General features: G+C 52.5%; 4 non-coding genes and 1 pseudogene across 4 annotated transcripts; all 5 read left to right on the top strand.

Annotated features, from left to right (window-relative positions):
* Positions 1-5,866: 5,866 nt before the first annotated feature.
* Positions 5,867-6,038, top strand: LOC118945534 (U2 spliceosomal RNA; annotated as a pseudogene).
* A 423-nt stretch (positions 6,039-6,461) lies between these two features.
* On the top strand, positions 6,462-6,578 carry LOC118945658 (U5 spliceosomal RNA). Its single transcript, XR_005040773.1, has one exon. It is a non-coding gene; the product is annotated as a U5 spliceosomal RNA (small nuclear RNA).
* Positions 6,579-12,182: 5,604 nt separating this feature from the next.
* On the top strand, positions 12,183-12,377 carry LOC118945538 (U2 spliceosomal RNA). Its single transcript, XR_005040672.2, has one exon. It is a non-coding gene; the product is annotated as a U2 spliceosomal RNA (small nuclear RNA).
* Positions 12,378-18,215: 5,838 nt separating this feature from the next.
* Positions 18,216-18,397, top strand: LOC118945568 (U2 spliceosomal RNA). The gene has a single exon (XR_005040684.2). It is a non-coding gene; the product is annotated as a U2 spliceosomal RNA (small nuclear RNA).
* Positions 18,398-19,189: 792 nt separating this feature from the next.
* Positions 19,190-19,306, top strand: LOC118945662 (U5 spliceosomal RNA). Its single transcript, XR_005040777.1, has one exon. It is a non-coding gene; the product is annotated as a U5 spliceosomal RNA (small nuclear RNA).
* Positions 19,307-23,205: the final 3,899 nt, after the last annotated feature.

The following is a 23,205-nucleotide window of genomic DNA, read 5'->3' as shown; positions in this document are numbered from 1 at the left end:
TTTAGTGACGCATTAGCGACTTTTTCCAAAAAACACCTGCCTGTTTGTTGCCAGCGAAACGGTGGGTGGGTGGGTGGTTGGTTGAGTGGGGGTTGGAGGGAGAGAGGAGCTGGCTTTTGCCAACCCACCCGCTGAGGTCTGTCGAGACCCCCGGGGGTCCGGCGGTTTCAGGGTTCCATTTGTGGGTTATCGCTTCTCGGCCTTTTGGCTCAGATCAAGCTTGGTACCGAGGTGCCCCAAAGCCCGCTGAGTCAGAAGGTCGAAGGCCGGAGGGAGTAAAAGAGAAATCCATTTTCTAATTGTTGCGGCGGGAACTTGGATTTACCGCCATTTTCCGTGAGGAGATGGCCAATAACAGCGCTGGGTCGGTCCCCAGGACCGGACTGAAAAATACGATCAGGTTTGCTTGGAAGAAGGAAGAGGAAACGAGAATGCCAAGGGATTCGTTTGGAAGAGCCGTGCTGATGGGAGCCCTGAAGCTAAGAGTGTCCGAAGTGATGTGTCTGCAGGGAAATGCTATGGAGGAGGAATACGACGTGACTCTTCACACAGAAGGTATGTGCGATGTGGTGATGGACAGAGCAAAAGCGGCGGCTGGGGAGAGGCCTTTGTCATTCTTTGACATAACGTGCCTGGCAAAGACAAACTTTCGGACGATCAATGTACATATGTACAATCCGCATGTGGCGGACATTGCAATAAGAGCGTTCCTGGGCCGGTATTGTGATGTAACGTCGGGGGCAAAGTACATGAAGGACTCGTTGGGGTTCTGGAATGGCCGCCGCCAGTTCCAGGTATTGCTGAGGCCAGATAAGGAAGGTTTCGACGGCTTCCTCCATCCCCCGGCAGTCTTTTCACTGGGCTCAGACAGGGGGATGCTGTTCTACACCCGTCAACCCCCGTTTTGTAAGAAATTTAGGGAGTATGGGCACGTCACGACTGCCTGCAGTGTGGGGAAATGCCGATTTTGCAAATCGGGGGAGCATGAGGCAAAGGACTGTAGGGAGCCGAAGGAGTGCCACGGGTGTGGTAGTAGGCTGCACCTGTTCCGGGATTGCCCGTCCCGTCGGCAGTCATATGCCGAGGCGGCGGCAGGGAGGAAGGACCCTGGGTCTAGGGAGGAATGCCCAGAGATGGAAGAACAGGACAGACCATCCCCACCAACACGCACTCCAATTACCAACATCAGGAAGGAATTGGCGTCAGGGCCTCCAGCAGACGGGAGGAAGGGGCCTGTTATCCAGCAGCCAGAGGTGGAGGAGGTTGGGGGCAGAACGGAGGAACTGGGGTCCTCACTGGATGAGGTGGAGGGGCTAGGGGCCCTAGTAGAGATGGTGGAGAATCTACCGGTATTGGGATCAAGGGCAGGGGAAGAAGCCTCCACCTTCATTATGTTGCTCCCACCCGGGCAGGATAGGGAGGAGCTGTCGGGCGAGGGGGCAATCATAGAGCCGGAGATGGACCCTTATGAAGGAAAGAAGAGAAGGGCGAAGCGGAAGACTGAGGTGAAGAGTGGGGAGGGGGCGGGCAAGCGAGCGATGGGGAAACAAGGCAGTGGCACTGAAGAGCCCCCATTGGACTTGCATGACTCATCTCAGCCCCTAGAGGATATTAACAGTTCGATAGCAACTCTGTCCATGCCCCTGGGGGAAGAGGGGCTGCAGGGGGTTTCCGGGAACCCGGAAGTGCCCAAAACTTGTGTCCCAAACCCAATCCCGGCGTCATGGGCAGATGACATGGGGGCAGGGGGAAACAGGGAGAGCCTAGTGGGTGGCGAACAGGGGGCTTTTCCTGAAGAGGACCTGTATTCGTCGAACGAGGGGAGCATCTTTGTATCCCTGTCGGATGAGATGGAGCAGGGGAGCATCGGGTGAGCCTCCTGTTTTGTTTTTGTTTTTGGGGGATTTAGGATAATAGTATTTTTGTTCCCTTATGGATACAATCACTTTTGTTAGTGTAAATGTAAGTGGGTTGAGGGATAGGGTTAAAAGAAGGGCGGTTTTTAGTTATTTAGAGGGTGTGGGGTTTGATTTTTGTTTCTTACAGGAGGTTCACCTAAGGGATAGAGGGGATGTTGTGAGGTTTAAGAGGGAGTGGGATAAGGGGGAATCAGTTTGGGGTATAGGGGGGGTTCATTCTTCGGGGGTAGGGATTTTGTGTGGGCATAGGGAGGTTAAGGTTGAGGATACTTTTGTATCCTTTGTATGTTATGCAAGGGAGGGTTTTGGGGGTAGATGTCACATTAAGGGATTGTAGGTATAGATTAGTTGGGCTGTACGGGCCACAGGTGGCGGCAGACAGAAGGGAGATGGTGGACTGTCTGACGCCCCTGTGTGCCACAAATAGGCAGTTGGTGATAGGGGGGGATTTTAATATAGATTTAGGGATAGGGGGGGATAGCAGTGCAGGCGCCATCACCGGGCTAATGGCTTGCCATGGTCTGGTTGATGGTGGCCTGCACACTACTCCGGCAATGGTCGGTCCTACATGGCGCAACTCCAGGGGGGTTGCGCGGAGGCTCGACTACATTTTTCTGTCCAGGTCTTTGGGTCAGTTGTCTGGTCGGCTGTTGCCTGTCTTCTTTTCGGATCACGACGGGGTGCTCCTGCAGGTGAGTTCTCCAGTCTGCCTCTTCGGTAGGGGGTACTGGAAATTAGATCGGGATGTGCTGGATGAGCAAGCTTTCGTTAATGCCTTTATTGGTGTGTTTCGGGGGCTTGAAGGCCTCCGGTCCATGTGCGAGGGGGTGTTAGAGTGGTGGGACTTAGTCAAGGTAAGGATTAGGGTCTTTATTATAGGATACTGTAAGAGGAGAAAAAGGGAGGAAAGGAGGGAGGTGGATCATATCCAAAGGTTGCTAGAGCTCGAGTACGAGGCAGGCAACCTCGGCGGGTCGGTCGACTGGGAGAGATCCACTGCCCTGAAGGCGCAACTCAGGGAGCTGCAGGAGCGGAAGGCTCGAGCTTTCCTGGAGCGTGCGCATAGTGGGTTTTTAGAACATAACGAGACTTGTTCCGCTATGTTCTTTAAATCGGTTAGGGATAGACAGAGTAAGAAAGTAATGTACGGGGTTAGGGAAGAAAATGGTAGTGTAGCTAGAGAGCCGGAGGAGATGGTCAGAGTGACCACTAACCATTTCCGAGGTTTCTTTAAGGAGAGGGAAGTAGATGTAGAGCAGGGAAGTGTGTTCTTAGAACACTTGTCCCGGCAATTGCCGGAGGACATTAGAGAAGCGATGGAGGCTCAGATCTCCCTTGAAGAGGTTGAGAGCGCCCTCAGGAGGATGGGAAAAGGGAAGGTACCTGGGATGGATGGGTTGCCGGCCGAGTTTTACCTCAAGTTTTGGGGGATACTCGGACCGGTGGTCCTCGAAGTCTTGAAGGCCATCCTCGAGACGGGGGTCCCGGGAGGATCAATGGCCGTCGGTGTGCTGTCACTTCTTTACAAGAAGGGGGACGCCACAGACCTTGGCAACTGGCGGCCATTGACCATGCTGTGTGTAGACTACAAGCTGCTTGCAAAGGTCCTAGAGGATCGGTTGCGCACAGCCCTTCCCTACTTCGTTCATGAGGATCAGACGTGCGGGGTAGAGGGCCGCTCTATCAGGTGGAACCTGCAGTTGGTCAGGGACTCCATCGCTTGGGTAGAAGATAGAGGGCTGCCTTTAATGGTAGCAGCGCTAGATCAGGCGAAAGCCTTTGATCGCGTGAATAGATATTTTCTATTCAGGGTGTTAGGTAGATTAGGATTTGGGGAGAAGTTTATAGGATGGATCCGTACTTTATATGTCGGAGCGGGGTGCCGGGTTAGCGTAAACGGTCACATGGGTGACGTTTTTGACCTCTCGTCAGAGAGCCTCTGGAGCCTCTGGGGGCTGCCATTAGGGCAGACACAGGGGTGGAGGGCTTGCTAATCCCTGGAAGCGGCGGTCTACGCGTCAAGTTGACGCAGTACGCCGACGACACTTCCTTGCTTCTTTGCAAGGACTCGTGCCTGACAAGGTCCCTTGCCATTATTGGGGACTTCACCCGAGTGTCGGGAGCGGTTCTTAACCACGCTAAGTCTACCGTTAAGTTTTTAGGAAGATGGCGTGGTAGGACGGATGTACCCGGGGGGTTATCTCTCTGTAACGGGGCCCTGAGGATTCTCGGGGTTCATTTTGAGACCTCCGGCTCAGCGACGCTGAACTGGAACATGGGTATCGCAGTGGTAAAGAGGAAGCTAGCGATGTGGAGGGCTACGTCTTTGTCCTTTATAGGCAAAGTTCTGGTCCTCAAGGTGGATGTATTGCCATCTCTTTTGTATTTGGCGTACATCTACCCATTGCCGGCTTGTCTGAGGAGGCCTCTAGTGAGGCTCGTGTTTCAGTTCATGTGGGGTGGCAGGTACGAGTGGGTCGCCAGGGCACGCATGCTTTGCCCCATCGGGGAGGGAGGTAGGGGGGTACCACATTTCCCCCTCAAGCTGGACTCAATTTTCGTTTCCTTTTTGTTGACAGAGCTTGCTCATCCGGTAATACACCCGTCCGGTTACCTCCTGCGGGTGTTCTTCTCATGCCAGGCGAGAAGCGTAATGGTGTGGTCTAACACGGGTCCTCGGGCGGAACAGCTGCCGTGGCACTTTGGCCATGCGGCCAAGTGGTTGCGGGCGCATCCCGAGGTTGAAGTTGCCCGAGTAGGTTTAGACCACAGGCACCTGTACGAGGAGGTCAGGCAGGCAGGAGTCCTGCGCCTGTAGCGGGCATCTCGTCAGTGGTCTGGGAGGGAGTGCAGGCGCGGGGCCTGGACAACAGGCTCAAGGACCTGAATTGGTTGAGCCTCCACAAGTGCTTGCCGGTATGTTCCATCATGTACCGGCATAGTTTGGCGCGATCCCCTACCTGCCCAAGACCATCTTGTGGCAGAGAGGAGACTGTGCGCCATGCCTTTTGGGACTGTACCTTTGCCGGAGTAGTGTGGGCTAGGGCACAGGTGTTGTTAGGAAAGGTTAGAGGGGATTTTGTTGTAACTTGGGCAAGGGTGGAGGGAGATCAAGGGGAACGGACAGAGATAGGGTTCTGCTCTGGCTTCTCATAAGCCTTTTTAAGTGGGGGCTGTGGGAGGCCAGGCAGAACATGGTAAAGACAGGGAGAGATTGGGGAGTGGAGGGGATAGTGAGGAGGGTGGAAGGAAACGTGAGGGGGAGGATGAAGAGGGAGGAGAGGAAGTGGGGGCAGCATGCTGCCCGGGAGAGGTGGAAGGGGGGTTTAGGGCTGTGGTAAAGGGAATAGGTTAGGTATGGCGAGATAGGGAAAGGTTGGGACTTAGTTTGTGTGTGTATTGAGGGGGAGGGAAGGTGCTCCCCTGAGTGTTAATTTGAGATTTCATTTGTGTTGGAATTTCAAATGCCTTGTGTTGACTTTATTTGTATTGATGATGGTTCGTTTGAGCAGTAACAAAATATTTGAATCTTCTGTTCTTATCAGGCGGGTGTTAGATATGTAGTTTTTGTGAGTATTGAGGGGGAGGGAGATGGTGTACCCTGAGTATTAATTTGGGAATTAATTTGTATTGTATTTTCAAATGCCTTGTGTTGAGTTTGTTGGTATAGATGATTCTTATTATTGGTTTGTTTATTATGCTTACGTTTGAGCAGTAATAACATCCTTTAATCTTCTGTTCTCATCAGGCGGAAGAGACTTAGATATGTAGTTCATTTGAGTAGTGAGGGGAGGGAAGATGCTCCCGTGAGTATTACATTGGGGATTCTGTTTGTAATGTCAAATGCCTTGTGTTGAGTTGGTTGGTATAGATTATTTATTGTTATTGATGATATCAGCATTGTTGATGGATTGTTTATTATGCTTATGTTTTTGAGAAGTAATAAAATCGTTTAATCATCATCATCTGTTCTTATCAGTTTAATATCTGATACGTCCCCCATCGGGGGACTACATATTAAATGGATTTTTCGAAACAGGGAGTCGGAAATGGGGCTTGCTCCGTCCGCTCCACGCATCGACCCGGTATTGCAGTACCTCCGGGAACGGTGCAACACTTTTCTCCCGTTGTCAAGGAAAAATGCAAATTCACAAAGCTATGTAAACAGCTGGCTAGCAGAAGAAGAGAAGGAAAGAAACATTCAAACTGAAAGAAAGGCGAAGCGCCCTTCAATGGGGTCCCCCGTTTCACGCCATTTTACTTTTTAAAAAAAATTAAAAAACAAAACTTGGGGCCAGGATTCATTCAGTCAGTCAGTCAGTCAGTCAGTCAGTCAGTCAGTCAGTCAGTCAGTCAGTCAGTCAGTCAGTCAGTCAGTCAGTCAGGTCCCTCTGCGCCTCTGTGCCTCTGTGTGTCTGTGACCTTCTTTTTATCCACAGACAGCCCTCGAAAACTTGGAAGAGTGGGTTCCGGGAGCACCCGCGGGAACCCTGCCTAGAGTGCACAGAGTGTGTCTCGGGCCCCGACCTCTTGACTTCCATATGACTCTGGTTTCTCTTCATTACGCACAAGCCTTTCGCCTTTTACTAAAGACTTCCGTGGAGAGGAACACTTACGAGTTCAACGTATTTTTGGAGCGGCTTTGCTTCTTGCAGAGCCCGGTATCTTGTTTCAAGAGAAATTGACAGAGATGGGCCAGGATAGTGACTTAAAGACGCATTAGCGACTTTTTCCAAAAAACACCTGCCTGTTTGTTGCCAGGGAAACGGTGGGTGGGTGGGTGGTTGGTTGAGTGGGGGTTGGAGGGAGAGAGGAGCTGGCTTTTGCCAACCCACCCGCTGAGGTCTGTCGAGACCCCCGGGGGTCCGGCGGTTTCAGGGTTCCATTTGTGGGTTATCGCTTCTCGGCCTTTTGGCTAAGTTCAAGTTGGGTACCGAGGTGCCGTAACCCCTTAGCCAAAAGCCGAAGGCCGGAGGGCGGAAAAGAGACAAAGTTGTGCGGGAAAGATATCCAATTTTTTTTCTCTTTCTTACAGAAAATGGCGAAGTTTTCCTCACCAAGGATGCCCGGGATCGGGATCGCAAATACGGTGAGATTTGCCTGGAGGAACAAGGAGGTGGAGCCCTTCGGGAGGGAAACCTTCGGAAGGTCAGTACTGATGGGAACTTTGAAGTTGGAGGTAGGAGAGGTGATGTGCCTCCAGGTGAACCAGGCGGAGGCATCTTTTGATGTAACGCTTCACAAGGAGAAGAAGTTTGAGGAGATACTGAAGAAGGCGAGAGAGGTGGGGAAGGAGAGGCCCATGAGCCATTACGAGGTGACCAGCCTGGGAAAGAGCAATTTCAGGCTGGTCACAGTTAACATGTACAACCCCCATGTGACTGATGAGGAAGTAAGATCGTTCTTGGGACGCTATATGGACAATGTATCGTCGGCTAGACTCATCAGGGACTCCCTGGGCTTCTGGACTGGGAAGAGAGTCTTCCAGAGTTTGCTCAGGGAGGACCCAAAGGGGCAGGACGGATTCCTCCATCCCCCGGCGATGTTCTCCCTGGGGGCTGACAGGGGAACTTTATATTATGCCCGTCAGCCGCTATTTTGCAGGCGGTGTATGGCCTACGGCCATATCCTCGCCTCGTGCGACACAAGGAAGTGTAGGTATTGTGGATCTGGGGAGCACGAGGCGAGGGACTGCAAAGTGCCTAAGGCGTGCCACGGGTGTGGCTCATCTGCACACCTGTGGCGGGAGTGCCCGGCCAGGCAGAGGTCAGACGCGTCTGCAGCTGGAGGGAGGGCAGGAGAGGGGGATGGGGGAAGAAGAGGAGGGGAAGGATGGCCTTTTCAGGCGCAGACGGCTGGCCCAGAGGGCAAGAAGCAAGAAGAAGAGAAAGGAGTGACAGCGGGAGGAGAAAGGAAGAAGGAAGAGCGTTAAAGATCAACGGGGGAGGGAGTGGTGGGGGAGGGGGTTCCGGTGGTAGGACCTGTGGGGGTGCCTGTGGTAGGACCTGTGGGGGGGAGGGGGTGCCTGTGGTAGGACCTGTGGGGGGGGGGGGGGTGCCTGTGGTAGGACCTGTGGGGGGGGAGGGGGTGCCTGTGGCAGGACCTGTGGGGGGGGGTGGAGGGGAGGCGGGAGTGGGGGGACTGTGCGTCGGACCTACCGGTGGAAGAGATGAGGGAACTGGCGGAGGAGCTGGGAGGTGCTGTCTCCCCGCTGCCTCTTGAGCCCCTTATACCTCTTCCACCTAAAAAACAAAATAAGATGAAGAAAGGGAAGAGGGGGGCAGACGTGACAGATAGGGAGAGGGAGGGGGTGTGGAAGGGGGGAGGCAAGCGAGTGATGGGGTTAAGGAGGAAGTCCCTGTCCTCACTGTTTGCAGAGGCCCCTCAGCACGGGGGGAGGGTGGATCCCTGGGAGAGGATCAGGGCTGTTTGGCTGGGGGTCCCCAAATCCTCTTAGAGGAGATGGAGTCCCCTAGCCTCAGTTTGGAGGATTACAGGGAGGAAGCTGGTGGGGAGCCCGGGGTGCAGGGTACTCCTAACCCTAACACCATTCCTGCATCCTGGGCTGGAGGAATGGATGAGGACGGGGGGACGTCGGACGAGGGGAAGATGTCCCTGTCGGGTGTGATGGGCCAGGGGAGCATCAGGTGAGCCTCCTGTTCGTTTGGTGGTTGTTTTTGGTTTTTATTTTCTGAGATAATTGGTATTTTTGTTTTATAATAGAATCTTATGATACTTTTGTTTAGTTTAAATGTAAGGGGTTTAAGAGATTTTGTTAAGAGGAGGGCGGTGTTTAGTTTTTTAGAAGGGGTGGGTTTTGACGTTTGTTTTTTGTAGGAGGTTCACCTGAGGGATGGAGGGGATGTCAAAAGGTTTAGGAGAGAGTGGGATAAGGGTTATTCGTTGTGGGGCATAGGAGGGGTGCACTCAACGGGGGTAGGGATATTGATTGGGAATAGGGAGATTATTGTAGAGAGCACTTTTGGCGTAGTACAGGGGAGAGTTTTGGGTGTAGATATCACATATAGGGATATTAGATATAGGTTATTTGGGGTGTACGGGTCACAGGTGGCGGCAGACAGGAGGGAGATGGTGGACTGTCTGGCGCCCCTGTGTGTCACAAATAGGCACTTAGTGATAGGAGGTGATTTGAATATAGATTTGGGGATAGGGGGAGACAGTAGTGCAGGCGCCATCACCGGGCTAATGGCTTGCCATGGCCTGGTTGATGGTGGCCTGCACACTACTCCGGCAATGGTCGGTCCCACATGGCGCAACTCCAGGGGGGTTGCGCGGAGGCTCGACTATATTTTTGTATCTGGGTCTTTGGGTCGGTCGGTTGTCTTCTTTTCGGACCATGACGGGGTGCTCCTGCAGGTGGGGTCGCCAGTCTGCCTCTTCGGTAGGGGGTACTGGAAACTAGATTGGGATTTACTGGATGAGCAGGTGTTTGTTAATGCTGTCACAGGGGTGTTTCAGAGGCTTGAAGGCCTCCGGCCCATGTGTGAGGGGGTGTTAGAGTGGTGGGATATAGTAAAGGTAAGGATTAGGGCCTTTATTATAGGATATGGTAAGAGGAAGAAAAGGGAGGAAAGGAGGGAGGTGGATCATATCCAAAGGTTGCTCGAACTTGAGTACGAGGCAGGCAACCTCGGTGGTTCGTTTGACTGGGAGAAATCCACAGCCCTGAAGGCGCAGCTCAGGGAGCTGCAGGAGCTGAAGGATCGAGCTTTCCTGGAGCGTGCACATAGTGGCTTTTTAGAACATAATGAGACTTGTTCCGCTATGTTCTTTAAGTCGGTTAGGGCAAGGCAGAGTAGGAAGGTAATGCATGGAGTTAGAAAAGAAGATGGTAGTGTAGTAAGTAAACCAGAGGAGATGGTCAGGGTGACAACTGATCATTTCCGAGGTTTATTTAAGGAAAGGGAAATAGATGTAGAGCAGGGAAATGTGTTTTTAGAACACTTGTCCCGGCGGTTGCCGGAGGACATTAGAGACGTGATGGAGGCCCAGATCTCACTAGAAGAGGTTGAGAGCGCTCTTAGGAGGATGGGAAAAGGGAAGGTGCCTGGGATGGATGGGCTGCCGGCGGAGTTTTACCTCAAGTTTTGGGGTATACTTGGACCGGTGGTACTCAAAGTCTTGAAGGCCATCCTCGAGACGGGTGTCCCGGGGGGTTCAATGGTAGTCGGTGTGCTGTCACTTCTTTACAAGAAGGGGGACGCAACCGACCTTGGCAACTGGCGGCCGTTGACCATGCTGTGTGTAGACTACAAGTTGCTTGCAAAGGTCTTAGCGGACCGGTTGTGCACAGCACTTCCCTACGTCGTCCATGAGGATCAGACGTGCGGGGTAGAGGGACGCTCAATTAGATGGAACCTTCAGTTGATCAGGGACTCCATCGCCTGGGTTGAAGATAGAGGTCTGCCTTTAATGGTAGCAGCGCTTGATCAGGCGAAAGCCTTTGATCGCGTGAATAGATCCTTTCTATTCAGGGTATTAGGTAGATTAGGGTTTGGGGAGAAGTATATAGGATGGATCCGTACATTATATGTCGGAGCGGGGTGTCGAGTAAGCGTAAACGGTCACTTGGGTGACGTTTTTGACCTCTCGTCTGGGGTCAGGCAGGGGTGCCCGCTCTCGGCACTCCTCTTCGTTCTGTACATGGAGCCTCTGGGGGCTGCCATTAGGGCAGACACAGGGGTGGAGGGTTTGTCGATCCCTGGAAGCGGTGGGCTGCGTGTTAAGATGACGCAGTACGCCGACGACACTTCCTTGCTACTATGCAAGGACTCGTGCCTGACAAGGTCCCTTGCCATCATTGGGGATTTCACCCGAGCGTCGGGGGCGGTTCTGAACAATGCAAAGTCTTCCGTTAAGTTTTTCGGAAGATGGCGCGGTAGAACGGATGTGCCCGGGGGGTTCTCTCTGTGAGGGGGCCCTGAGGATTCTCGGGGTCCATTTTGAGACCTCTGGCTCAGCGACGCTGAACTGGAACATGAGGATCGCAGTGGTACAGAGGAAGCTAGCAATGTGGAAGGCTAGGTCTTTGTCTTTTATAGGTAAGGTCCTGGTTCTAAAGGTGGATGTATTGCCATCTCTTTTGTATTTGGCATACATATACCCATTGCCGGCTTGTCTGAGGAGGCCTCTAGTGAGGCTCGTGTTTCAGTTCATGTGGGGTGGCAGGTACGAGTGGGTCGCCAGGGCACGCATGCTCTTTCCCATCGGGGAGGGAGGTAGGGGGGTACCTAACATCCCCCTCAAGCTGGACACAATTTTTGTGTCCTTTGTGTTGGCTCATCCGGTGATACACCCGTCCGGTTACCTCCTGCGGGTGTTCTTCTCCTACCAAGCGAGAAGCGTAATGGTGTGGTCTAACACGGGTCCTCGGGCGGAACAGCTGCCGTGGCACTTTGGCCATGCGGCCAAGTGGTTGCGTGCGCACCCCGAGGTTGAAGTTGCCCGAGTAGGTTTAGACCACAGGCACCTGTACGAAGAGGTCAGGCAGGCAGGGAGTCCTGCGCCTGTAGCGGGCATCTCGGAAGTGGTCTGGGAGGGAGTGCAGGCGCGGGGCCTGGACAACAGGCTCAAGGACCTGAATTGGTTGAGCCTCCACAAGTGTTTGCCGGTACGGTCCACCATGTACCGGCATAGCTTGGCGCGATCCCCCACCTGCCCAAGGGCTGCTTGTGGCAGGGAGGAGACTGTGCGCCATGCTTTTTGGGACTGTGCCTTTGCCGGAGTGGTATGGGCGAGGGCACGGGTGTTGATAAGTTTGGTAAGAGGGGATTTTGTGGTGACATGGGCTAGGTTAGAGAGAGGTGTAGGGAGAGCGAGGGGTACAGATAGGGATAGATTTCTGCTCTGGCTTCTCATGAGCCTCTTTAAACGGGGGCTGTGGGAAGCCAGGCAGAATTTGGTAAAGACAGGGAGAGATTGGGGGGTGGAAGGGATATTTAGGAGGGTGGAATGAGATTTAAGAGGTAGGATGAAGAGGGAGGAGGTGGGGGAAACATGCGGCACGGGAGAGATGGAAAGGGGGTTTAGGGCTGGGGGTGTTAGATTGAGATTTATAAGGGGATAGATTAGGAGCGGAGAGATAGGGAAAGGTAGTGGTTAGGAATGGATGGGGGGATGATGCTCCCCTGAGTTTTTGTTTTTGGTTTGTGTGTTCTTGGTTATTTGAAAATGCCATTATTTAAGTTGGAAAGAAAATTATAATTTATGAATTGTATGAATGAATGGCATAGTAAGTAATAAATTATTTTTTCTAAAAAAAAAAATAATTTAAAAAAAAAAAAATCTGTTCTTATCAGTTTAATATCTGATACGTCCCCCATCGGGGGACTACATATTAAATTGACTTTTCGAACAGGGAGTCGGAAATGGGGCTTGCTCCGTCCGCTCCACGCATCGACCCGGTATTGCAGTACCTCCGGGAACGGTGCAACACTTTTCTCCCGTTGTCAAGGAAAAATGCAAATTCACAAAGCTATGTAAACAGCTGGCTAGCTAGCTAGCAGAATAAGAGAAGGAAAGAAACATTCAAACTGAAAGAAAGGCGAAGCGCCCTTCAATGGGGTCCCCCGTTTCCCGCCATTTTACTTAAAAAAAAAAAAATTGGGGGCCAGGATTCTCTCTCTCTCTCTCTGCCTCTGCCTCCTTCTTTTTATCCACAGACAGCCCTCGAAAACTTGGAAGAGTGGGTTCCGGGAGCACCCGCGGGAACCCTGCCTAGAGTGCACAGAGTGTGTCTCGGGCCCCGACCTCTTGACTTCCATATGACTCTGGTTTCTCTTCATTACGCACAAGCCTTTCGCCTTTTACTTTTTTTTTGGTTGAGTGGGGGTTGGAGGGAGAGAGGAGCTGGCTTTTGCCAACCCACCCGCTGAGGTCTGTCGAGACTCCCGGGGGTCCGGCGGTTTCAGGGTTCCATTTGTGGGTTATCGCTTCTCGGCCTTTTGGCTCAGATCAAGCTTGGTACCGAGGTGCCCCAAAGCCCGCTTAGTCAAAAGGTAGAACCAGGAGAGCGGTAAGTGTGTTTTTTTGTTTTTGAACATTTTTTGATATATAATTTCTTGTCTTCTTTGTATTTTCTTGTTTTTTGGAAGAGGTTGGTGAACCGGGTGCGCTAGTCTCCTTGTGGAGATGGCGCAGGACAGTTCATCACGGTCGGTTCCTACGATTGGACTGGCCAACACGGTGCGTTTTTCCTTGAGGGAAAAAGAGATGGAGCCTTGGGGGAGAGAAACCTTCGGGAGAAATGTTCTGATGGGTTGCCTACAGCTGGAAGTAAAAGATGTACTATGCCTTCAAGGGAATCCCATCGAGAAAGGATATGATGTGACGTTACAAGTGGAAGGAAAACACGACGAAGTTATGAAGAAGGTGAGAGAAGGAAAAGGAGCGAAACCGCTGTGCCATTACACGGTGACCAGCCTGGCAAGGAACAACTTCAGGGTGGTCACCGTAACCATGTACAATCCGCACGTGAAGGATGAAGAAGTGAGGGCCTTTCTGGGGAGGTATATGGACAATGTCTCCTCAGCGAGGTACCTCAGGGACTCCCTGGGTTTCTGGAACGGGAGAAGAGGTTTCCAGGCGTTACTCAGGGAGTCCCCGAAGAGTGTGGATGGCTACCTCCATCCTCCGGCGATGTTCTCCCTGGGGGCTGACAGGGGGACGTTGTATTATGCCCGTCAGCCCCCGTTCTGCAGGCGTTGTATAGCCTACAGCCATATCCTGGCCTCGTGCAGCACCAAGAAGTGTCGGTTTTGTGGATCGGAAGAGCACGAGGCCAAGGAATGTGACGAACCCAAGGCTTGCCACGGGTGTGGCTCGAAAGCACACCTGTGGCGTAATTGCCCGGCTCGTCACAGGTCATACGCGTCTGCAGCTGGGGGGGGAGCGGGGGATGGGGGGAGGAAAGAAAGGACGCGTGCGGATTGTACGGATGGCACAGGGGAAAAGACGGCAATGGAAGAGGATGGGAAGAAGGAAGAGGAGAGAAGAAAGAGGAGTGAAGATGGAAAGAAGGAAAAAGGAGAGAAGAAAAAGAAGGCGGAAGAACGGGAAGGAGCGGAGAAGAGGGAGAGTGGGACAGTGGTGCGAGAAGGAGTGGAAGAGGGGATGGTGATGGTGACGGGGACGGAGGGAGGGGTGGAGGTGGGAGGGGGAGATGGGGGGAAGGAGTGGGGGGACAGCCTGCCAGGCTTCCTCGAGGAAGAGACAAGGGAATTGGTGGAGGAGTTAGCGGGGAGGGGACGTTGTGTCTCCCCGCTACCTGCTTCACCAAAGAAGAAGGGGAAGAAGAGGGTAGGTAGGTAGTGAGAGGGAGGGGGGTGTGGAGGGGAAGGGGGGGGGCGTTGGCCTCCCTGTTTGCCTTAGCCCCTTACATCCTGGTGGAGGATGACTCCAGTGAGGGGTCTGTGGGCTGTGTGCTAGAGGGATCCCAACTACTGTTTGGGGAGATGGGGTCCCCTACGCTCAGCCCCGAGGCATACAGGGAGGGGGGGGTGGAGGGTGGTGGTGAGGAACCCAGGATGCAGGGCACTCGGCCTAACACACTGCCTGCATCCTGGGTTGGAGAGCTGGAGGAGGACGGGGGGGCGTCGGGAGTGGAGAGGACGTCCCCGCCGGTGGAGATGGACCAGGGGAGCATCGGGTGAGTCTCCTGTTTTTTGTTTGGTTTGGGGTTATTTGTTTGTTTGTAAATAATTAAATGAATATTTCTGTTAAATTGTTTAGTTTAAATGTAAGGGGGTTGAGGGATGTTATTAAAAGGAGGGCGGTGTTTAATTTTTTAGAGGGTGTGGGGTTTGATTTTTGTTTTTTACAGGAGGTTCACCTGAGGGATGGTGGGGATGTGTGTAGATTTAGGAGGGAGTGGGATAAGGGGAAATCTTTTTGGGGCATAGGAGGGGTGCACTCAACAGGAGTAGGAATTTTGTGTGGGAATAGAGAGGTTAAGGTAGAGAGCACTTTTGTTATAATGCAGGGTAGAGTATTGGGGATAGATGTAGTGTATAGAGAAGCTAGGTATAGGTTAATTGGGGTGTATGGGCCACAGGTGGCGGCAGACAGGAGGGAGATGGTGGACTGTCTGGCGCCCCTGTGTGTTACAAATAGGCACTTGGTGATAGGAGGGGATTTTAATATAGATTTAGGGGTAGGTGGTGATAGTAGTGCAGGCGCCATCACCGGGCTAATGGCTTGCCATGGTCAGGTTGATGGTGGTCTGCACACTACTCCGGCAATGGTCGGTCCTACATGGTTCAACTTCAGGGGGGTTGCGCGGAGGCTCGACTACATTTTTCTATCCAGGTCTTTGGGTCAGTTGTCTGGGCGACTGTTGCCTGTTTTCTTCACGGATCACGACGGGGTGTTCCTGCAGGTGGGGTCGCCAGTCTGCCTCTTCGGTAGGGGGTACTGGAAGCTAGATCGGGATATACTGGAGGAGCAGGCTTTCGCTGACGCATTTTTTTGTTTCTTTCGGAGGCTTGACGGCCTCCGGTCCATGTGCGAGGGGGTGTTAGAGTGGTGGGATTTAGTGAAGGTGAGGATTAGGGCTTTTATAATAGGATATTGTAAAAGGAAAAAAAGGGAGGAAAGGAGGGAGGTGGATCGTATCCAAAGGTTAATTGAACTCGAGCACGAGGCAGGCAACCTCGGCGGGTCGATTGACTGGGAGAGATTCGCAGCCCTAAAGGCGCAGCTCAGGGAGCTGCAGGAGCAGAAGGCTCGAGTTTTCCTGGAGCGTGCGCATAGTGGCTTCCTAGAACATAATGAGACTTGTTCCGCTATGTTCTTTAAGTCGGTTAGGCCCAGGCAGAGTAGGAAGGTAATGCATGGCGTTAGGGAAGAAAATGGTAGTATAGTAAGTAAACCAGAGGAAATGGTCAGGGTGACAACTGATCATTTCCGAGGTTTATTTAAGGAAAGGGAGATAGATGTAGAGCAGGGAAACGTGTTTTTAGAACACTTGTCTCGGCGGTTGCCGGAGGACATTAGAGACGTGATGGAGGCCCAGATCTCACTAGAAGAGGTTGAGAGCGCTCTTAGGAGGATGGGAAAAGGGAAGGTGCCTGGGATGGATGGTCTACCGGCCGAGTTTTACCTCAAGTTTTGGGGTATACTTGGACCAGTGGTCCTCGAAGTCTTGAAGGCCATCCTTGAGACGGGGGTCCCGGGGGGATCAATGGCTGTTGGTGTGCTGTCACTTCTTTATAAGAAGGGGGAAGTAACTGACCTTAGCAACTGGCGGCCATTGACCATGCTGTGCGTAGATTACAAGCTACTTGCAAAGGTCTTAGCGGATCGGTTACGCACAGCCCTTCCCTACGTCGTTCATGAGGATCAGACGTGTGGGGTTGAGGGCCGCTCTATTCGATGGAACCTACAGTTGATCAGGGACTCCATCGCCTGGGTTGAAGATAGAGGGCTGCCTTTAATGGTAGCAGCGCTAGATCAGGCGAAAGCCTTTGATCGCGTGAATAGATATTTTCTATTCAGGGTGTTAGGTAGATTAGGATTTGGGGAGAAGTACATAGGATGGATCCGTACATTATATGTCGGAGCGGGGTGCCGAGTAAGTGTAAATAGTCACTTAGGTGACGTTTTTGACCTCTCGTCTGGGGTCAGGCAGGGATGCCCACTCTCGGCTCTCCTCTTCGTTCTGTACATGGAGCCTCTGGGGGCTGCCATTAGGGCAGACACAGGGGTGGAGGGTTTGTTGATCCCTGGAAGCGGTGGGCTGCGTGTTAAGATGACGCAGTACGCCGACGACACTTCCTTGCTGCTGTGCAAGGACTCGTGCTTGACAAGGTCCCTTGCCATCATTGGGGATTTCACCCGAGCGTCGGGGGCGGTTCTGAATCATGCAAAGTCTTCCGTTAAGTTTTTCGGAAGATGGCGCGGTAGGACGGATGTGCCCGGGGGGTTATCTCTCTGTGAGGGGGCCCTGAGGATTCTCGGGGTCCATTTTGAGACCTCCGGCTCAGCGACGCTGAACTGGAACATGGGTATCGCAGTTGTTCAGAGGAAGCTAGCAATGTGGAAGGCTAGGTCTTTGTCTTTTATAGGTAAGGTCCTGGTCCTAAAGGTGGATGTATTGCCATCTCTTTTGTACTCTGCGTACATCTACCCATTGCCGGCTTGTCTGAGAAGGTATCTAGTGAGGCTCGTGTTTCAGTTCATGTGGGGTGGCAGGTACGAGTGGGTCGCCAGGGCGCGCATGCTCTGTCCCATCGGGGAGGGAGGTAGGGGGGTACCACATCTCCCCCTCAAGCTAGACGCCATTTTTGTTTCTTTCCTGTTGACGGAGCTTGCTCGTCCGGTTATACACCCGTCCGGTTACCTCCTGCGGGTGTTCTTCTCGTATCAGGCGAGAAGCGTAATGGTGTGGTCTAACGCGGGTCCTCGGGCGGAACAGCTGCCGTGGCACTTTGGCCATGCGGCCAAGTGGCTGCGTGCGCACCCCGAGGTTGAAGTTGCCCGAGTAGGTTTAGATCACAGGCACCTGTACGAGGAGGTCAGGCAGGCAGGGAGTCCTGCGCCTGTAGCGGGCATCTCGTCAGTGGTCTGGGAGGGAGTGCAGGCGCGGGGCCTGGACAACAGGCTCAAGGACCTGAATTGGTTGAGCCTCCACAAGTGTTTGCCGGTACGTTCCATCATGTACCGGCATAGCTTGGCGCGATCCCCCACCTGCCCAAGATCTGCTTGTGGCAGGGAGGAGACTGTGCGCCATGCCTTTTGGGACTGTGCCGTTGCCGGAGTTGTATGGGCTAGGGCACGGGTGTTGATAGGGTTGGTCAGGAGTGATTTTGTGGTGACGTGGGCTAGATTAGAAAGAGGTGTAGGGAGAGCGAGGGGAACAGATAGGGATAGGTTTCTGCTCTGGCTTCTCATGAGCCTCTTTAAACGGGGGCTGTGGGAAGCCAGGCAGAATTTGGTAAAGACAGGGAGAGATTGGGGGGTGGAAGGGATAGTGAGGAGGGTGGAAGGAGATTTAAGAGGGAGGATGAAGAGGGAGGAAAATAAGTGGGGGCAGCATGCGGCACGGGAGAGGTGGAAAGGGGGTTTAGGACTGTTAGTGTTAGATTGAGTGTTGTAAGGGGATAGATTAGGGACGGGGAGATAGGGTTAGGTATTGGTTAGGTATGACGGGGAGGGACGATGCTCCCCTGAGGATCTTTGGTTTTTTGGGTGTTTGGGTGTCATTTAAAATGAAAATACCATTATTTACGTTTGTATAGAAAGTATGATTTTGTATAGAATGGATGGTATTTTAAAGTAATAAATTATTTTTTGTAAAAAAAATATAAAAAAATCTGTTCTTATCAGTTTAATATCTGATACGTATCGGGGGACTACACATTAAATGTATTTTTCGAACAGGGAGTCGGAAATGGGGCTTGCTCCGTCCGCTCCACGCATCGACCCGGTATTGCAGTACCTCCGGGAACGGTGCAACACTTTTCTCCCGTTGTCAAGGAAAAATGCAAATTCACAAAGCTATGTAAACAGCTGGCTAGCTAGCTAGCTAGCTAGCAGAAGAAGAGAGGGAAAGAAACATTCAAACTGAAAGAAAGGCGAAGCGCCCTTCAATAGGGTCCCCCCTTTCCCGCCATTTTACTTTTAAAAAAAAAAAAAAAAAAAAAAAAAAAATTGGGGGCCAGGATTGTGTGTGTGTGTGTGTGTGTCTTTCTCTCTCTCTGTCTCTGTCTCTCTCTCTCTGTCTGTCCCTGTGCCTCTGTGTCTGTGACCTTTTTATCCACAGACAGCCCTCGAAAACTTGGAAGAGTGGGTTCCGGGAGTGCTCCGTCCGCTCCACGCATCGACCCGGTATTGCAGTACCTCCAGGAACGGTGCAACACTTTTCTCCCGTTGTCAAGGAAAAATGCAAATTCACAAAGCTATGTAAACAGCTGGCTAGCTAGCTAGCTAGCTAGCTAGCTAGCTAGCTAGCTAGCTGGCAGACAGAAGAAGAGAAGGAAAGAAACATTCAAACTGAAAGAAAGGCTTAGCGCCCTTCAATGAGGTCCCCCATTTCCCGCCATTTTACTTAAAAAAAAAAAATTGGGGCCAGGATTGTGTGTGTGTGTGTGTCTCTCTCTCTCTGTTGCTGTGCCTCTGTGTCTCTGTGTCTGTGACCTTCTTTTTATCCACAGCCTTCGAAAACTTGGAAGAGTGGGTTCCGGGAGCACCCGCGGGAACCCTGCCTAGAGTGCACAGAGTGTGTCTTGGGCCCCGACCTCTTGACTTCCATTTGACTCTGGTTTCTCTTCATTACGCACAAGCCTTTCGCCTTTTACTAAAGACTTCCGTGGAGAGGAACACTTACGAGTTCAACGTATTTTTGGAGCGGCTTTGCTTCTTGCAGAGCCCGGTATCTTGTTTCAAGAGAAATTGACAGAGATGGGCCAGGATAGTGACTTAAAGACGCATTAGCGACTTTTTCCAAAAAACACCTGCTTGTTGCCAGGGAAACGGTGGGTGGGTGGGTGGTTGAGTGGGGGTTGGAGGGAGAGAGGAGCTGGCTTTTGCCAACCCACCCGCTGAGGTCTGTCGAGACCCCCGGGGGTCCAGCGGTTTCAGGGTTCCATTTGTGGGTTATCGCTTCTCGGCCTTCCGGCTAAGATCAGACTTGGTACTGCGGTGCCCTAGAGTTCGCCTAGCCGGAAGCCGAGGATCGGAGGGTGTACGAAGAATTTTTGCTTGTTTGGGTCAATTTTTCCCTCACTTTTTGGCAAAATTTATACAACGGTCTCCTTTTGAAGAGAGCCGTTTTTTTGTGTTTTTGGTTTTTCAAGATTAATCCATTTATAAGGAGGAAATGGCAAGAATCCAGAATAACAGGACGATCCCCGGGATTGGGCAAGCAAATTCCAGGTTTACTTGGAAGGAGGACATGGAGCCAATTGGACGGGAGAGCTTCGGGAGGGCTGTCATGATGGGTATCTTGAAGCTCACGGTTAAGGATGTGCTGTGTCTCCAAGGGAACCAGATGGAGGGGGCTTTTGAAGTGACCCTCTACACCGAGGAGAAACATGAGGAGATAATGAAAAGGGTCAAAGAAGTGGGAGGTGAAAAGCCATTGGTCCATTATACAGTCACCAGCCCGGCTAAGAACAATTTCAGGGTGGTGACTGTAAACATGTATAACCTGCATGTAAAGGACGAAGATGTGAGGGCCTTCCTGGGGAGGTATATGGAAAATATCTCCTCAGCAAGGCCCCTCAGGGACTCGCTCGGCTTTTGGAACGGGAAGAGGATTTTCCAGGCTCTTCTCAAAGAAGACCCCAAGGGCCTGGGGGGTTACCTCCATCCCCCCGCGATGTTCTCCCTGGGGGCTGACAGGGGGACGTTATATTATGCCCGTCAGCCTCCGTTCTGCAGGCGTTGTATGGCCTACGGACATACCATGGCCTCGTGCGAAGGCATCAGAAAGTGCAGGATCTGTGGGTCAGGTGAGCACGAGGCAAGGGGATGTGGCGAGCAAAAGGTGTGCCACGGGTGTGGGGGTGCCTGTGGCAGGACCTGTGGGGGGGGGTGGGGGTGCCTGTGGCAGGACCTGTGGGGGGGGGTGGGCGCCTGCGGCGGGGAGGGGGTGGAGGGGAGGCGAGAGTGGGGGGACTGTGCGTCGGACCTACTAGTGGAAGAGATGAGGGAACTGGCGGAGGAGCTGGGAGGTGCTGTCTCCCCGCTGCCTCTTGAGCCCCTTACACCTCTTCCACCTCCTATAAAACCAAATAAGATGAAGAAAGGGAAGAGGGGGGCAGACGTGACAGATAGGGAGAGGGAGGGGGGTGTGGAAGGGGGGGGCAAGCGAGTGATGGGGTTAAGGAGGAAGTCCCTGTCCTCACTGTTTGCGGCGGCCCCTCAGCACGGGGGGGGGGGGGGGTGGATCCCTGGGAGAGGATCAGGGCTGTTTGGCTGGGGGCCCCCAAATACTCTTAGAGGAGATGGAGTCCCCTAGCCTCAGTTTGGAGGATTACAGGGAGGAAGCTGGTGGGGAGCCCGGGGTGCAGGAATGGATGAGGACGGGGGGACGTCGGACGAGGGGAAGATGTCCCTGTCGGGTGTGATGGGCCAGGGGAGCATCAGGTGAGCCTCCTGTTTGTTTGGTGGTTGTTTTTGGTTTTTATTTCCGAGATAATTGGTATTTTTGTTTTATAATAGAACTTTATGTTAATTTTGTTTAGTTTAAATGTAAGGGGTTTAAGGGACTTTGTTAAGAGGAGGGCGGTTTTTAGTTTTTTAGAAGGGGTGGGTTTTGACGTTTGTTTTTTGCAGGAGGTTCACCTGAGGGATGGAGGGGATGTCAAAAGGTTTAGGAGAGAATGGGATAAGGGTTATTCGTTGTGGGGCATAGGAGGGGTGCACTCAACGGGGGTAGGGATATTGTTTGGGAATAGGGAGGTTATTGTAGAGAGCACTTTTGTCGTAGTACAGGGGAGAGTTTTGGGTGTAGATATCACATATAGGGATATTAGATATTGGTTATTTGGGGTGTACGGGCCACAGGTGGCGGCAGACAGGAGGGAGATGGTGGACTGTCTGGCGCCCCTGTGTGTCACAAATAGGCACTTAGTGATAGGTGATTTGAATATAGATTTGGGGATAGGGGGAGACAGTAGTGCAGGCGCCATCACCGGGCTAATGGCTTGCCATGGCCTGGTTGATGGTGGCCTGCACACTACTCCGGCAATGGTCGGTCCCACATGGCACAACTCCAGGGGGGTTGCGCGGAGGCTCGACTACATTTTTGTATCCAGGTCTTTGGGTCAGTTGTCTGGGCGGCTGTTGCCTGCTTTCTTTACGGACCACGACGGGGTGTTCCTGCAGGTGGGGTCGCCAGTCTGTCTCTTCGGTAGGGGGTACTGGAAGTTAGATTGAGATTTACTGGATGAGCAGGTCTTTGTTAATGCTGTCACAGGGGTGTTTCAGAGGCTTGAAGGCCTCCGGCCCATGTGTGAGGGGGTGTTAGAGTGGTGGGATATAGTAAAGGTAAGGATTAGGGCCTTTATTATAGGATATGGTAAGAGGAAGAAAAGGGAGGAAAGGAGGGAGGTGGATCATATCCAAAGGTTGCTCGAACTTGAGTACGAGGCAGGCAACCTCGGCGGGTCGATTGACTGGGAGAGATCCACAGCCCTGAAGGCGCAGCTCAGGGAGCTGCAGGAGCAGAAGGCTCGAGCTTTCCTGGAGCGTGCACATAGTGGCTTTTTAGAACACAACGAGACTTGTTCCGCCATGTTCTTTAAGTCGGTTAGGAGCAGACAGAGTAGGAAGGTAATGTATGGGGTTAGGGAAGAAAATGGGAGTGTAGTGAGTGAACCAGAGGAAATGGTCAGGGTGACAACTGACCATTTCCGAGGGTTATTTAAAGAAAGGGATGTAGATATAGAGCAGGGAAATGTGTTTTTAGAACACCTGTCCCGGCGATTGCCGGAGGACGTTAGAGAGGTGATGGAGGCTCAGATCTCCCTCGAAGAGGTTGAGAGCGCCCTCAGGAGGATGGGTAAAGGGAAGGTGCCTGGGATGGATGGTCTACCGGCCGAGTTTTACCTCAAGTTTTGGGGTATACTTGGACCTGTGGTACTCAAAGTCTTGAAGGCCATCCTTGAGACAGGGGTCCCAGGGGGATCAATGGCTGTTGGTGTGCTGTCACTTCTGTACAAGAAGGGGGACGCAACAGACCTTGCAAACTGGCGGCCATTGACCATGCTGTGTGTAGATTACAAGTTGCTTGCAAAGGTCTTAGCGGACCGGTTGCGCACAGCCCTTCCCTACGTCGTCCACGAGGATCAGACGTGCGGGGTAGAGGGACGCTCTATTAGATGGAACCTTCAGTTGATCAGGGACTCCATCGCTTGGGTTGAAGATAGAGGTCTGCCTTTAATGGTAGCAGCGCTTGATCAGGCAAAAGCCTTTGATCGCGTGAATAGATCTTTTCCATTCAGGGTGTTAGGTAGATTAGGATTTGGTGAGAAGTATATAGGATGGATCCGTACTTTGTATGTCGGAGCGGGGTGTCGAGTTAGCGTAAACGGCCACTTGGGTAACGTTTTTGACCTCTCGTCTGGGGTCAGGCAGGCGTGCCCGCTCTCGGCACTCCTCTTTGTTCTGTACATGGAGCCTCTGGGGGCTGCCATTAGGGCAGACACAGGGGTGGAGGGCTTGTTGATCCCTGGAAGCGGTGGGCTGCGTGTTAAGATGACGCAGTACGCCGACGACACTTCCTTGCTGCTATGCAAGGACTCGTGCCTGAAAAGGTCCCTTG

The sequence above is a fragment of the Oncorhynchus mykiss genome, chromosome 22 (genome assembly GCF_057628025.1).
Source record: "Oncorhynchus mykiss isolate SJ-2025 chromosome 22, ASM5762802v1, whole genome shotgun sequence".
Lineage (NCBI taxonomy): Eukaryota > Metazoa > Chordata > Actinopteri > Salmoniformes > Salmonidae > Oncorhynchus > Oncorhynchus mykiss.
This window is presented reverse-complemented; position numbering and strand designations above follow the sequence as displayed.